The sequence below is a fragment of the Cetorhinus maximus genome, chromosome 28 (assembly GCF_964194155.1).
Source record: "Cetorhinus maximus chromosome 28, sCetMax3.hap1.1, whole genome shotgun sequence".
In the NCBI taxonomy this organism is placed as follows: Eukaryota; Metazoa; Chordata; class Chondrichthyes; order Lamniformes; family Cetorhinidae; genus Cetorhinus; species Cetorhinus maximus.
In genome coordinates, this window is record NC_135906.1 from 3205665 (window position 1) to 3220510 (window position 14846).

The 14846-nt window shown below is 47.2% G+C and overlaps 1 pseudogene; it reads right to left on the reverse strand.

The window, feature by feature from the left end:
* Window positions 1-14348: 14348 nt before the first annotated feature.
* Window positions 14349-14522, reverse strand: LOC144669168 (U2 spliceosomal RNA; annotated as a pseudogene).
* Between the last annotated feature and the right edge of the window lie 324 nt (window positions 14523-14846).

The following is a 14846-nucleotide window of genomic DNA, read 5'->3' on the forward strand; positions in this document are numbered from 1 at the left end:
CTGCAGCTGCCCTGTGACATCCTTGACCCTGGCACCAGAGAGGCAATGTACCATCCTGGAGTCATGTCTATGGCCACAGAAATGCCTGTTTGCTCCTCTAACTATGGAATCCCCTACTACTTTAGCACTCCCGCCCTTCCTCCTCCCCTCCTGTGCAGCTGAGCCACCTGTGGTGCCATGAACTTGGCTCTTGATATCGTCCTCCGAGGAACCATCTCGCTCACCAGTATCCAAAATGGAAAAGCAGTTAGAGAGTGAGGTAGCCTCAGCAGATTCCTGCACTACCTGCCTGCTTCTCCTAGATACTCTGCCGGTCACCCATTCCCTCTCTGTGTTCTTCGAACCTGCTGTGTGACTACCTCTCTAAAAGTGCTATCCACGTAATCCTCGGCCTTGTGGATGTACTGCAGTGACTCCAGCAGCCACTCAAGCTCCGCAAATCAGAGCTCAACTTTCTGCCACTAGTGACGCTTCCTGCAGATATGATCATTGAGTCCACTCTGTGCCTGCACGACTTCCCACATCCCACAGGATGTACATTCCACATGGCCGAGCTGCGCTGACATACCTTAAACTTTGTATGAAGCATTTACTACGGTATTTATTTCATAATTTATTCTAAATTACTCATTTAAAACAATTATTTTCTTAATTAATTTGGAATATTTCCCACGTATAGTACAGTACTGTGTTTATTAAAGGCTAGCATCACCCACAATTACAACTAAAAGTTACACATTCCTTAATTACACGGGAATGTGTTTTAAGTATTTATTTTAATTATTTTATTTTAGCTATTTTATTTTACTTATTTTGCTGTATATATATTTTTTATTTTAAAGTTTTACTTCTTGTTATTTACAAGACCTACTTTAACTCCTGCATTCTAAGCTGGCTTTTAACACACTAACCCTTACACCAAGCTCTTACCAGCCAATCAGCTTACTGGTTTCATGCGATGTCACAGTTGCTTTTACCACTCAGCTTCTACAGAAGCTGAAATTCTCCTGGTTCCAGACTTGCCTCTGCTCCGCTCTCAGGCAGGAAAGGCTGTGCTCTGAGCCCAAGTATCTATTTATGCTGATCCTGGTTCCTGACCTGCCTCTGCTCCGCTCCCATAGCCATACCTTTTAGTTGGAGGAAGTGAGACAAGTTAAAGGAAAAGTTATTCAGTGAGAGAACAAGTTCAGCCAGACAGAGGAGAGTGGTGGTGGATGAGGATTGTTTGGGCCTCGTTTCAATATATGACTGAATTCAATAACAAATGTTAAAACCTTAATAAGTTCTCAATCAAGCTAGTAACTTTGTTCTCAACCTGATGTATTTTACCCCACTTTATTTTCCTTCTTCACAGTTAACTTAATGGCGATTCGAATACTGTCTCAGCAAAAGTGCGGTCTCTCCAAATGTGTTACTTGCTACCTGGTGGCCATGGCAGTGGCAGATCTACTGGTCATTATCCTGGACCTGATATTAAGACACATACCAATTGTTTATGTGGAGCAGTTCCAGTTCCTGTTTTCCATTCCCGTGTGTAACATACACGCTGTTTTCCTTTATGCAGCCACTGACTGTTCTGTCTGGTTCACTGTCACTTTCACCATTGACCGATTTGTGGCCATTTGTGGCCAGAAGCTGAAAAGTAAATATTGCACTGAGAAAACAGCGACTGTGGTTGTGGGAACAGTGACTGTGCTGAGCTGTTTAAAGAACATTTTCTGGTATTTTATGTTCATAGGTGAATATTTGCTGTTGAATGTCCCCTGGTTTTGTGATGTAACAGGGGGTATTCAGTATTCTCAAGTCTGGGGATCAATCGAGTTCCTCCATAATATTCTAAACCCAGCGGTCCCATTTGTTCTGATTTTGCTGCTCAACGTTTTCACTGTCAGACACATTTTAGTGAGCAGCAGAGCCCGCAGGAGACTCCGGGCTGACAGCAGTGGGGAGAGTCCCAGAGACCCAGAGATGGAGAGTCGAAGGAAATCCATCATTTTACTGTTTGTTATCTCGGCAAATTTCATCCTGTTATGGACGACGTTAATGGTTTATTCCGTGTGGTACCGGATGTGGGATTTGGGATATGGTTCTGTTTGGATTGATGAAGTTGTGCTGGAACTGGGCTTCATGCTGCAGCTCCTGAGTTGCTGCACAAACACTTGTATTTATGCCGTGACCCAGACTAAGTTTAGAGAACATCTGAAGGATATGCTGAAATATCCCTTCACCCAAATTGTTCGACTCATTCATTGATCAGAAAAACTGAATCACTGAGAGCTTCAAGCACCTTCTCATTTTATTTCACATTTCCAGCAGGGGCCATGTCCTGTTCCCCATGGTGATAGGGAATGGGGGTGGGTCCTGTTTCCCACAGTGACAGTGAAGTGAGGGTAGAGCCTGCGGCCAATAGTGATGAGAGACTGAGGATGGGGCCTGTTCCCATGGTGAAAAAGCATTAGGGGAGAGGCCTGTTGCCAAGGTGACAGGGGACTGGGAATTGGGGGATTTCCACATGGTGACAGGACGTAGGGGAGGGTATTGGGTGATCTCTGGCACGGGATCAGCTCACTCAACACAGGCCCGGGATGGAGCCAGGGCCCATCCTGCTCCATGTGTGACTCAGTATCACACACAGGGGGATCAGCTCACTCAGCACAGGCCCGGGATGGAGCCAGGGCCCATCCTGCTCCGTGTGGCTCGCTATCACACCAGGAGACTTCAGCTAACACAGTATAATCTGGAGCCTGGGCCTGTCCTGCTCTGGGGGCTCAGTAACAAACCCCATGAGATGAACTTTTAATAAACACTGCGGTGTATTTAACTCCTTGTCCAACACTGTGAGGCATCTTTCAGTTTTTAGGTTGATTTCACAGGCGATCTCCAGCTCTGAATTCCTCAGCAGAGAGCTTCTGATCTCCGGATAGTCGGAGTCCAGATGGATGTACCCCGGAAGATGCGCCATGGGACATTATCGGAAGTCCCAACGCACTGACTCTGCGGGAACTGCCAGGGAAGTTTGAACATCTGATGGGCAATTCACCTGCTCACTGGGACCCTCCGCAAAAGTCTCCAACTTCAAACAGTTCCCACGTACTTAACTGAATAGATACCCAGGAAATGTTAGACCAATGAAAACCTAGTCTAACTCCTGGGTAACTGCACAGCTGACCGACCAATCACTCACAAAGTCCCCCCCCACCTGGCTGCCTCGTGACCCCCAACTACCCCCTGACCCCTGACTCCCCATTGACCTCCCGACACCCCCAACTCGACCTGACTAGCTGCTCCACCCGACTCCGCCGATGTACCCTATTCCCCCGACTCAACCTGACTAGCCTTTGCCCCAGCTACCCGCTTACCCACCTGCCAAACTACCCACCTCACCCACCTGCCAACCTACCCAGCTTCCACCTTACCGACCTGACACACTATCCCCTTACCCATTTACCTCACACATCCTACCCCCTTGCCCACCCACCCCTATTACTCACTTACCTTCTCTCCGTAGCTTCCAAAGAAACTTTGGGACATTTAAACTCTTTACTTACTGGTCAAAGTCCTGGAACTCCCTTCCTAACAGCGCTGTGCGTGTACCTACACCACATGAACTGCAGTGGTTCAAGAAGGCAGCTCACCACCTCCCTCTCGAGGGCCACTAGGGATGGGCAATAAATGCTGCCCCAGCCAGTGAAGCCCACATCCCGTGAATGAATTAAAAAAAATCCGGGAGCTGGTGTTGTAAAAAGGGGGCGTGGCCTGTCCTCCCCCAACGATCCGACGCTATGAAGAAGCAGTTCCATTTCAGGCTCGCTCCGCATTTCTGGAGAAGCCGGGATGGGAAGACCTGGTCAGGAACGCCGCACTCCGGTGTGCTGGAGGAAAGTAGGAGCGGAGTGGTAATCCGACAGTGATTGACATTCCTCGGAAGATTCCGGCCTCATCTTTCAATTCGATAATTTACAGTCTTCCAGACTCAACACTGAGTTCAACCATTACAGACTGGAATCTCTGTCTCCATTTCTTTTCATGTTTCACTCTTACTCTTGTTCTCACATTCGGAATGCAGCACAACTGCTCGAGGCACATCTTTTGTTTCTTTACTTGTCCCACTTCCACTCCCTTTGACTCCGCACGACTAGCTCTTCTGTCATTTAATCTCTCCCTGTCTTACACCCAATCACAGAGCTTCCCTATTGTCCTTTTTCTCACCCTCCTGTTGCTTAAAGTCGATGACATTTCAAACTTGTCCAGTTCTGATGCCTGAAATGTTAACTCGATTTCTCTCTGTACAGATGCTGTCAAACCTGATGAGTATATCCAAGGATTTCTGAATGTATTCAGAGGAATTCTCTGTTACTCCAGCCCGGGATCACGGATGCAATGGATGTTATTGAAAACAAGTTCCCTGGGCCATTTTGTTAGAGCTTGGTTGCTTCTAAAATTGTATTTTTACTCTTCTGACATTGTCTCAAATTAACCATTAAACTTCTGACATGGATCCATGTATCCATTTAGCATGGGTGGATGATTGGACAATGGAGAAGTAGCAGAGAGTAGGGATAAACGGGACATTTTCGCTTTCTCAGCCGCTAACTAGGGGATTTCTGCAAGGATCAGAGCTGGGGCCTCAACTATTTACAATCCCTGTTAATGATTTAGACAAAGAGATCAAGCTGAGAGAAGTAAGGAAAGCGGAGGGGTGAAATCAGAAAGGAAATTAGGACAGTAAAGAGAGGGCATGAAAGAATATTGGCAAGCAAAATCAACACAAAGATGATTGATCAATTTAGAGTAAGAGGATCACGAAGGAAAGAGTGGAGCTCATAAAACACCGAAAAGCTAACCTGTGTATGGAGGCGGAGGATGTGGGTGTGGGTCTGAATGAATACTTTGCGTCTGTCTTAACAAAAGAGAGGGAGAATGCTGACATTGTAGTTCAGGAGGAGGAGTGTGAAGTATTGGATGTGATAAACGTAAGGAGAGAGGAAGTATCAAGGGGATTAGCATCGCCAGAAGTGGATAAATCACCAGGGCTGGATGAAATGTACCCCAGGCTGTGTCCGCTCCAGTCAACAAAGATCTGACTACACTAATCCCATTTTCCAATGCTTGGCACATAGCCCTGGAGGCTATGTCAACGCAAGTGAATATCTAAATACTTCTTAAATGTTACGAGAGTTTCTGACTCAACCACCCTTTCAGGCAGTGAGTTCTAGACTCCCACCACTGTCTGGGTGAAAAAAATGTTCCTCAACACCCCTCTTAGCCTTCTACCTCTTACCTTAAATCTATGCCCCCTGGTTATTGACCCCACTACTAATGGAAAAAATGCCTTCCTATCCACCCTATCTATGCTCCTCATAATCTCATACACCTCTATCAGGTCTCCTCTCAACCTTCATTGCTCCAAGGAAAACAACCCCAGCCTATCCAATCTTTCCTCATGGCTCAGACACAACAGCACAGGCAGCATCCTGGTAAATCTCCTCTGCGCCCTCTCCAGCGCAATCACACCCTTCCTATAATGTGGTGACCAGAACTGCACACAGTACTCCAGTTGTGGCCTAACCAGCGTTTTATACAGTTCCAGCATAACCTCCCTGCTCTTGTATTCTATGCTTCGGCTAATAAAGGCAAGTATCCCACATGCCTTCTTAACCACCTGATCTACCTGCCCTGCTACCTTCAGGGATCTATGGATATGCTGACCAAGGTCCCTCTGATATTCAGTGCTTTTCAGGGTCCTACCATTCATAGTGTATTCCCTTGCCTTGTTAGCCATCCCCAAGTGCATTACCTCACATTTTTCTAGGTTGAATTCCATTCGCCACTGCTCTGCCCACCTGACCAGTCCATTGATATCCTCCTGCAGTTTACGGCTATCCTCCTCACTATTTACCACTCTACCAATTTTCCTCTTATCTGCAAACTTCTTAATCATACCCCCTACATTTAAATCTAAATCATTTATGTACACCACAGACAGCAAGGGCCCCAGCACTGAGCTCTGTGGAACCCCACTAGAAATAGACTTCCAGTCACAGAAACATCCCTCTACCATCACCCTCTGCTTCCTGCCTCTCAGCCAATTTTGGATCCAACATGCCACTTTGCCTTGGATCCCATGGGCTCTTACTTTCATGCCCAATCTGCCATGAGGGACTTTATCAAAAGCCTTGCTAAAATAAAATGCATTACCCTCATCAACACTCCTGGTTACCTCCTCAAAAAATTCGGACAAATTTTTCAAACACGACCTTCCCTTAACAAATCCATGCTGACTGTCCCCGATTAATCCTTGTCTCTCCAAGGCCAGATATATTCTGCCCCTCAGAATTCTTTCTAGTAACTTCCCCGCCACTGAGGTTAGACTGACTGGCCTGTAATTTCCTGATCTATCCATTCCTCCCTTTCTTAATAATGGAACAATTTTAGCATTCCTCCAGTCCTCTGGCATCACACCTGTGGCCAGAGAAGATTTGAAAATTATTGCCAGGGCCCCTGAAATCTCTTCCCTTGGCTCCCTCAACAGCCTGGGATATATCTCATCCGGGCCTGTGGATTTATCCATTTCTAAGGCCGCTAGACCTGCAAGTGCCCCCTCGCTCTCTATGTTAATTTCCTCTAATATTTCACAGTCCTCCACCCTGATATCTGTATCTGCGTCGTCCTTTTCCATTGTGAAGACCGACGTAAAGGATTCATTGATAACTGCACCCATGTCTTCCGGGTCCACACACAGATTACTTCTACTATCCTGAATTGGCCCTACTCTTTCCCTAGTTATTCTCTTACTCTATATATATTTAAATAACCCCTTTGAGTTTTCCTTTATTCTATCCACCAATGCTTTCTCATGCACTCTCTTAGCTTTCCTAATTTCCTTTCTAAGTTCCCTCTACACTTTTTACATTCCAGGAAGGACTCAGCTGTATTGAGCCCTCGGTATCTGCCATAAGCTTCTCTTGTTTTCTTCATCCTAACCTTTATGCCCCTTGACATCCAGGTTTCTCCAGGATTGGTTCCCCCCACCCGTTGCCTTTATGGGAACATAATTGCCCTGTGCTTTTGCTATTAGCTCCTTGAAGAACCCCCACTGTTCTGACACAGTTTTATCTGCAAGTAGCTGCTCCCAGTCCACTTGTGCCAAATCGCATCTCATCTTAGTAAAATTAGCCTTTCCCCAGTTTAGAACTTTCATTCCTGGCCCAACCTTATTCTTTTCCATAACTATCCGAAATCTAACTGAGTTATGGTCACTATCTCCAAAATGTTCCCCTACTGATATGCCTTCCACCTGCCCGGGCTCATTTCAGAATATTAGGTCTAGAACTGCCCCCTCCCTTGCTGGGCTTTCTACGCACTGTCTGAGAAAGTTCTCCTGGATGCAACGTCAGAATTTTACTCCCTCCCTACCTTGCACACTGAAACTATCCCAGTTAATATTTGGGTAGTTAAAATCCCCTACCATTACTGCCCTATTATTCTTACACTTCTCTGAAATTTGTCTACATATTTGATCCTCTATCTCTCCCTGACTGTTTGGGGGCCTATAGTACACTGGTCATATCTGACTAATTAGATTGAAGTTTTTGAGGAAGTAACAAGTAGGATTGATGAGGGTGGTGTAGTTGATGTGATACACATTGATTATAACAAGGCTTTCGACAAGGTTCCACATGGCAGACTGCTTAAAAAAATAAAAGCCCATAGGATCCAGGGGAACGTAGCGAGCTGGATACAAAATCGGCTCAGTGGCAGGAAACAAAGGATGGATGTTTTTGTGACTGGAAGGCTGTTTCCAGTGGGGTTCTGCAGGGCTCAGTACTGGGCCCCCTGCTTTTTGTGGTCTATATTAATGATTTGGGCATAAAAGTAGAATGATCAAGAAGTTTGCAGACAGCAGAGAAATTGGTTGATAGCGAGGAGAGTTGCTGTGGACTGCAGGAAGATATCAGTAGACTGGTCAAGTGGGCAGAAAAGTGGCAAATGGAATTCAACCCAGAGAAGTGTGAGGTGATGCATTTGGGGAGGTCAAACAAGGCAAAGGATTACACAATAAATGGGAGGAAACTGAGAGGTGTAGAGGAAGTGAGGGGTCTTAGAGTGAATGTCCACAGATCCCAGAAGGTAGCAGGACAGGTTGAGAATTTGGTTAAGAAGGCTGATGGAATCCTTTCATTTCTTAGCCGAGGTGTAGAATATAAGAACAGGGAGGTTATGCTGGAACTATAGAAAACATTAGTTAGGCCACGACTTGAGTACTGTGTGCTGTTCTGGTCACCTTGTTACAGAAAGGATGTAATTGCATTCGAGAGGGAACAGAGGAGATTTAACAGGATGTTGCCTGGACTGGAAAATTGCAAATATGAGGAAAGATCGGAGAGGCTGGGGTTGTTCTCCTTAGAACAGAGGAGGCTGAGGGGAGATTTGATTGAGATGTACAAAATTGTGAAGGGCCTGGATAGACTGGATGGGAAGGGCCTATTTACTTTAGCAGAGAGCACATTGACGAGGGGATATAGATTTTAAGTGATTGACTGAATGATTAGAGGGGAGATGTGGAAAACCTTTTCTCACCCAGAGGATTGTGTGGGTCTGGAACTCACTGCCTGAAAGGGGAGTAGAGGCCGGAACCCTCAACTCATTGAAAAGGTGTCTGGATATGCACCTCAACTGCCGGAACCTGCAGGGCTACGGACCAAGTGCTGGAAAGTGGGATTAGGCTGGGGGGGGTTCGTTCTTCAGCCGGGGCAGACACGATGGGCCGAGTGGCCTCTTTCTGTGCTGTAAACATTCTACGATTCTACGGTACATTCAGACGGTTGCTATGCAGCCATTCACACCTCATCTGGACACATCTTTTGTTTCTTTACTTTACCCATTACCACTGCCTCTGGCTTTTGTACCATGAAACCTTTTATCCTTTAATCTCTCCTGCCCTCCACCCTATCACGCACCTTCCCTTTTGTTCATCGACATCATTCCCCCCCCAGACCAACTCCTATTGGTCCAAATAAAATCGGCCTTCCTGGTAATAAACCCATGAGTTCTGTCATTGGTGGAGATTGTGGAGATTGGGGCTGGTTAATTGGTTCAATGTTGCAGCTTCTGGTCTCATTGGTGTCAGGTGAGTGCAGCTTGTGTGTATAAAAGGTGCTGCTCGGTGGCTGAAGGGATGGTGAGTTGTTTGGTATCATGGGGGATTTTGTAGTGAGGGTTTTGTTCCCAGGGCTGGTGTTAGCTGGAGCTGTTTGTGGCTCTGATACTTGGCAACTGTTTCTAGGCCAGAGGTTTCCATGGAGCAGAGTCAAAGCCACCCCTGTGCCTCAGACAGTCTCTCCTCCTGGGCCTCCCTTTGGTTCCCATTTCCGTGTGTCTGAGGGTGGAAGTGTGTCTCCACTGCAGACTGTGATGGTGCAGTGTGGAGAGGACAAGCTGCTGCTCAGGGTCCAGCTGGATTTATTTGGAACCTGGCACCTGATCAAAGCTGCTGACCTGACCCTGGGGACAGCAGGTTGTTGGCCAACCAGGATCTACTCTCAGAACCACACTGTCCTCTTTGACTATGGATTCCATGAGTGTGGCAGCAGGTTGCAGGTAATGGGAATCCTCAGCTCTTGCTCTAAGCTTGGGCTGTAGGTTGTTTCCCACTCTTCATTCCAACAATGGGTGAGATGTCAATGATATTGAGGAGATAGCTGTCTCCTGCTTTATAAAACTACAAATTAGCTTTCTATCTTGTATTGTACTTTACTTTAACTGGTCCCTGAGTCTCTCCAACCTATGACATCAGCCCCATTGGTCTTGAACCTTCTCTTTGGATCCTCCAAGCTTTGCCTTTTGTTGTTTTGAGGATTTTCAGCTCTATTCCTCTCATTCAGATCAATCGACCTGGAGGTTTCAGTCCAGTTTAATCGAACCAGGTTTAGAATAAGATGTGATGAAAATTTGCTTTTTCAATAAAATTTGGATAGCTTGAATTTCCAAGCAATGGTGGGATGTGACTCCCAGCTTTCAGAACTAAGCTGAAGTGTTAATTTTTTCAAAGGTTACTGATAAATTAGTACTAAACTTTTATATTATGAAAAGTGAAGTTGCAACAAGATATGGGAACAATGGAATTTACCTGTAGAGGGGATGAGGCTGAGTCAGTGGTGAAGACATCCTAAGATCTTTCGCAAATGTGAGAAGCCTCCAGCCTCTGCATCAAGTTCCTGTCTAAAGGAACCAAGGATGTGTTAACTCGTATTGAATTCTCCTGTCCAGGTGGTGTTGCTTTGCCTGGGTCTGTACAAATCTGTTTTTTAACTGTTGCCTTAATGAAGGTGTCACTGGGAGCAAGTTTAATCAGAATTTTGGGAGTTCTTATAGTAATTTGTAGACCTAATGGATGTGCTTAATCTTTTCTTTAAATGTTTACATTTTTATCTAAACCTCCTGAATTTGTGGCAGTCTTTGCTGTTCCTGAATTCCGGGCACTGAAATCAAAATAATATACTAATTGCAAAACAGTTGAGTGCCTGATCAAGTTTCCCTCGTAGATTTGATCCACCTGACTAGCATAATCTGCCACATCATAACATTCCCTTCATTCCCCAAAATAAATCCATCTGTCTCCAATGTACTCGGTGACTGAGCATTCACAGCTCTCTGGGCTAGAATCCCAAAGATTCACCACCTGCTGAATGAAGTAGTTCCCTGTCACATTAATCTTAAGTGACCCCCTGACCTGAGATGCCTACACCTAATAATCAACTCTCCTCCGGCTGGGGGGAAGCAGCCTCTTCACACTGATCCTGTCCATCCCCCTCAGAATTGTTTTCAGGGGATGGGATGACTTCATTGTTAACCCCTGTGGAGAACATTCTCATTTCAGATCAGTTCTTCATTCCTTAACCTGATTCTTTCAGATGATTGGAGATTTCCTCATCTGCACCACCCACCTGAACCACACCCCAGAGTATCATGGATCTGTCATTGTGAGAACGAATGGAGCTGTTGTTCCCATTGAGTCGTTATTTTAGGTGAGAATCTTTACCCTCTTTGTCAATAAGATCTACAGCTGCTGGTGGTCTCTGAAGATGTCCTAAAATGACTCCCCTGCCTTTCCAGGAAGGGCAATGTGAGCAGTGACCCCATCAAGCCCACCTGGATCCCATTCAGCTCCACCAAGTCTGGAGAAGGGCATCTGTCATTCTCTCTGCGCCTAATGAAGGGTATGTGATGGGTGGATGGGGAGTGATTTCCTGTAGTCACTCACTGGGAGTTACAGCCACTGTCTCTAACCCTTGTCCTCTTGTACTTCAGGTGACAGGCTTACAGAGCGCACTTCGACTGTCTACTACCTGGGTGAGCTCATTCACATTGAGGCCTCTGTTTCAATGACCAACCACATGCCCCTGAAGCTCTACATTGACCGCTGTGTAGCTACATTGAGCCCAGACAAGGACTCCACCCCGAGATACAGCTTCATTGACCACAATGGGTAAGGAGCTCTCTGCTTTCTCCAGCTGGTCCCATCTCAATGGCTTCACTTGATTCACTTCCTGTCCCTTTTTAATCTTTCTTCAGTTGCCTCCTGGACAGCAAAGCTGAGGACTCCTTTTCAACCTTTGTGTTGCCAAGAGACGAGCAGGAGCTGGACAAGCTCCGGTTTGACCTGGATGCGTTCCGTTTCCTTGGAGATGACCGTTCCTTGGTAAGAGGAAGCTGATCATCGGGATCTCCATGTTGGGAGGGAGTCACTGAATCATGACTTGTGTTGAATGTGTCCCTCAGATTTTCATCACCTGTCACCTGAAAGTTGCTCCATTGGATCAGAGGGATTCCAGGAACAAAGCTTGTACTTTCCAGAAGGTGCAAAATGTGTAAGTTCCCCCTCTCTCTCCCTCAGAGATGTTGTGTGGGGATGTGATGCACAACCTGGTTGATGGGCTATTTCTCTTATTTATCTGCACCCCATTGGAGGAATCGAGCATTGACATTTGTGCCTGTTGCCATGTGGGTAACTGTGGTGCCACAAGGGAGTTGTGGTTTGGTTCCAGAGGAAGGAGAGATCTTGAACCTGAAGCTGGTGGGACCTTGATCCTCTAGATGTTGGACGTCCCCCTTTCCCCTCTCTAACTGGAATGTTTGATGTTGCAGAGAGTGAAGCTGGATTGAAGTGGGAGGGTGAGGCCTCACTTGGACCCCTGCAGGAGCTGAGGTGCGGTATCGCACACTCCTGCTGAAACAACAGGTCAGCTTTGACCTTGACAACGTAGTCCAAGGTCGCAACACATTGCGTAATAGATTTAATGCTGCGCACATTTATGGATACAATCTTTACACTCATTTTAAAGCATTTAGTCTCTTACCGAACCTGTTGCCTGAGAGTCCGAGACCTTTGGTCTGCTCCTGCATACCCATAGTGTTCACAAATTGCCTCACTTTGGATAGGCTGAGGAAACTGTCCTGAACCTCCCCATTGGAGATGTTCTGCTCAGGTGGCATCTGGGGTTTCGTGCAGAGAACGGGATTTGAAATGTCCTCTGTTGGAGAAGCTTCCCCAATCCTCTCCCCCTCTTTGGCGTCGCTGCTCCCGGCTTCCCGGAGCTGGGGTGCGCTGAGCGCTTCACTGCTCCCAGATTGCTGGAGCTGGGGTGCGCTGGCCTCTTCGGGTTGTAGGCAAAGTTGGGGTGCGATGGTCTCCTCAATGTCTCCAATGTTCTGGAGCTCGGGTGTCTCACTCTACAACTCCCTAGAGCTTTGCTGCTTCTTCTGTAGGTGCCGCCCTGGCACATCTTTGTCCGAAGAGCAGCTGCCCTTTTCATCCGCGTCGGATGGGAGACGCCTCTTGCCACTTGTCTGGGAAGTGGCTTGGTCCCTTCTTAGCCCCTTCTTCCTTTTGGCTCTCTTCACCAGCTGCCACTCCCCCTACTGATTTTCTGCTGCTTCCTCCTCCATTGATTCGCTCTCCTGAGGAGTGGGAGGTTCAGGGGCAGTGCTGCTGATTGGCTGTCTGCTGCCTCAATCTTTTCCTCCACCTTGTCTCTCTCTGCATCCTCCTTTGTCCCGTTGTTCTCACTGGGGGCCATGGTGGTTGGAGTGTTGCAAGTGTCCTTGGTAGTAGTGACACGAAGCATTTCTTCTGCTTCCCCCGCGTTGGCTTTGGCTGCCTGTGCATAAGTGAGACAGCGTTTGGGGCAGGTCCTGTAGAGGTGACCTGCCTCGCCACACAGGTTACAGTACTTAGTCTGTTTGCAGTCCTTTGTCTGGTGCCCTTCCTGTTTGCAGTTCTTGCAGAGGGCGGCGCTGCAGTTGGCCGCCATATGCCCCGACTTGCCGCATGAGCGACAAAGTTGGGGCTGCCCATCGGAGACAAGGAAGCCACGGCTTCTCCCGATAGTGAAGCTGGATGGAGATGGAGATGGCTCCCTTACCGTCGGTCTTGAGCGTGACCTTAACCTGGCGTTTGCATGTCCAAATCCCGAAGGCGTCTCTAACCTCGGTGCAGCTCCCAACCTTGTCGACGTACCTGGTGAGGAAGGTGAACACGTCGGCGACAGGGACGTAGGGGTTGTAGAGATGCACCGTCACCACACGGTCCCGTTGCAACGGCAGAGCAAAGAGCGGCTCCACCGTCAGGATCTTCATCTCGGGCTGGTCTCTCTTCTCCTCGAACACCTTCAGGAACTTGACGAAGGCAGCAACATTCCTGAAGGTCACGTCGAAATATCCAGCGCTAGGGAAGTCTCGCAGGGAGTAGATCTCCTCCGCTTCAAATCCACACGCCTTCAACAGGATCCGCTTGATGAGGAAGGCCCGATCCATGGGTGCTCCCCCTTCACTGTCCTTCACCGTGACCCGAACGGTGTTACGTACCCCCTGGTTTGGGGCTCCTTTGGTTTGAGCCATCGCTTCACTACAACTGATCTTAGCCAAAAGGCCGAGAAGCGATAACCCAGAAACCCATGCGCCCGTCCCGTCTTCCTCGGCCTCCGGCTTCACCGTCCGTTTTGCTGCGTGTGGCCGAACACGGGCTGAAGACCCGACAGCCAGCATTGAGCATCAGGACCTTTCTTGCTTGATGCTGCCTCCCTGAAGCAGCGCCTGCAATAGCCTCAAAACCCAACAGGGGGCATCGTCCAGTCCCGGGCTCCGCCCTGACAAGCAGAACAAGTGCACACCAGCTGCAGCCCTGCAGTTGCACCAAAATCCAACAGGGGGCATCACTCAGTCCAGCACCAATGAGCCTGTCCTGCCACTCAGCACAAGTTCAGTTCAACCAGATCAATGATGGAAAGCAGGACAATGCTCTGAATGACTTTTTCTTCTTTTCAGTTTCCCTTTCACCCTGTAGAGGGCAAAACTGCACCATTCCTGAAGACGCTGCAATACCAGGTCGATGTGTGGAGTGGACGGAGAAAGATCCTGTTCCATCTCCCTGCTCCAAAAATCAATTTAATATATGGTCCCCAGATAAGGGACGTATCAGATATTAAACTGATAAGAACAGATTTTGTTTTAATGAAAAATATACTTTATTCATAAAATATCTGGAAGAACATTACAAACATTTCAAAATCACCATCACAAAACTACAATCAGATTCAACTTTTACACATGGATCACAAAGTGCATCAATACAATCAATGAATATTACAATCATTTCAATATGGTCATTACAGATAATCAGACAAAGGTATTGGAGTTATCAACATACATCATGTTGCTCTCTGAGGTGCTTCAATACAATTAGTATTCACTGCAGACATTCATTTTCAGCTGTGCAGCCCGAGGGGCTCTCAACATTTCCCAGCCCCTAGGTGCCCTATTGCAGAAAGGTCTTAGACAGCGACCCT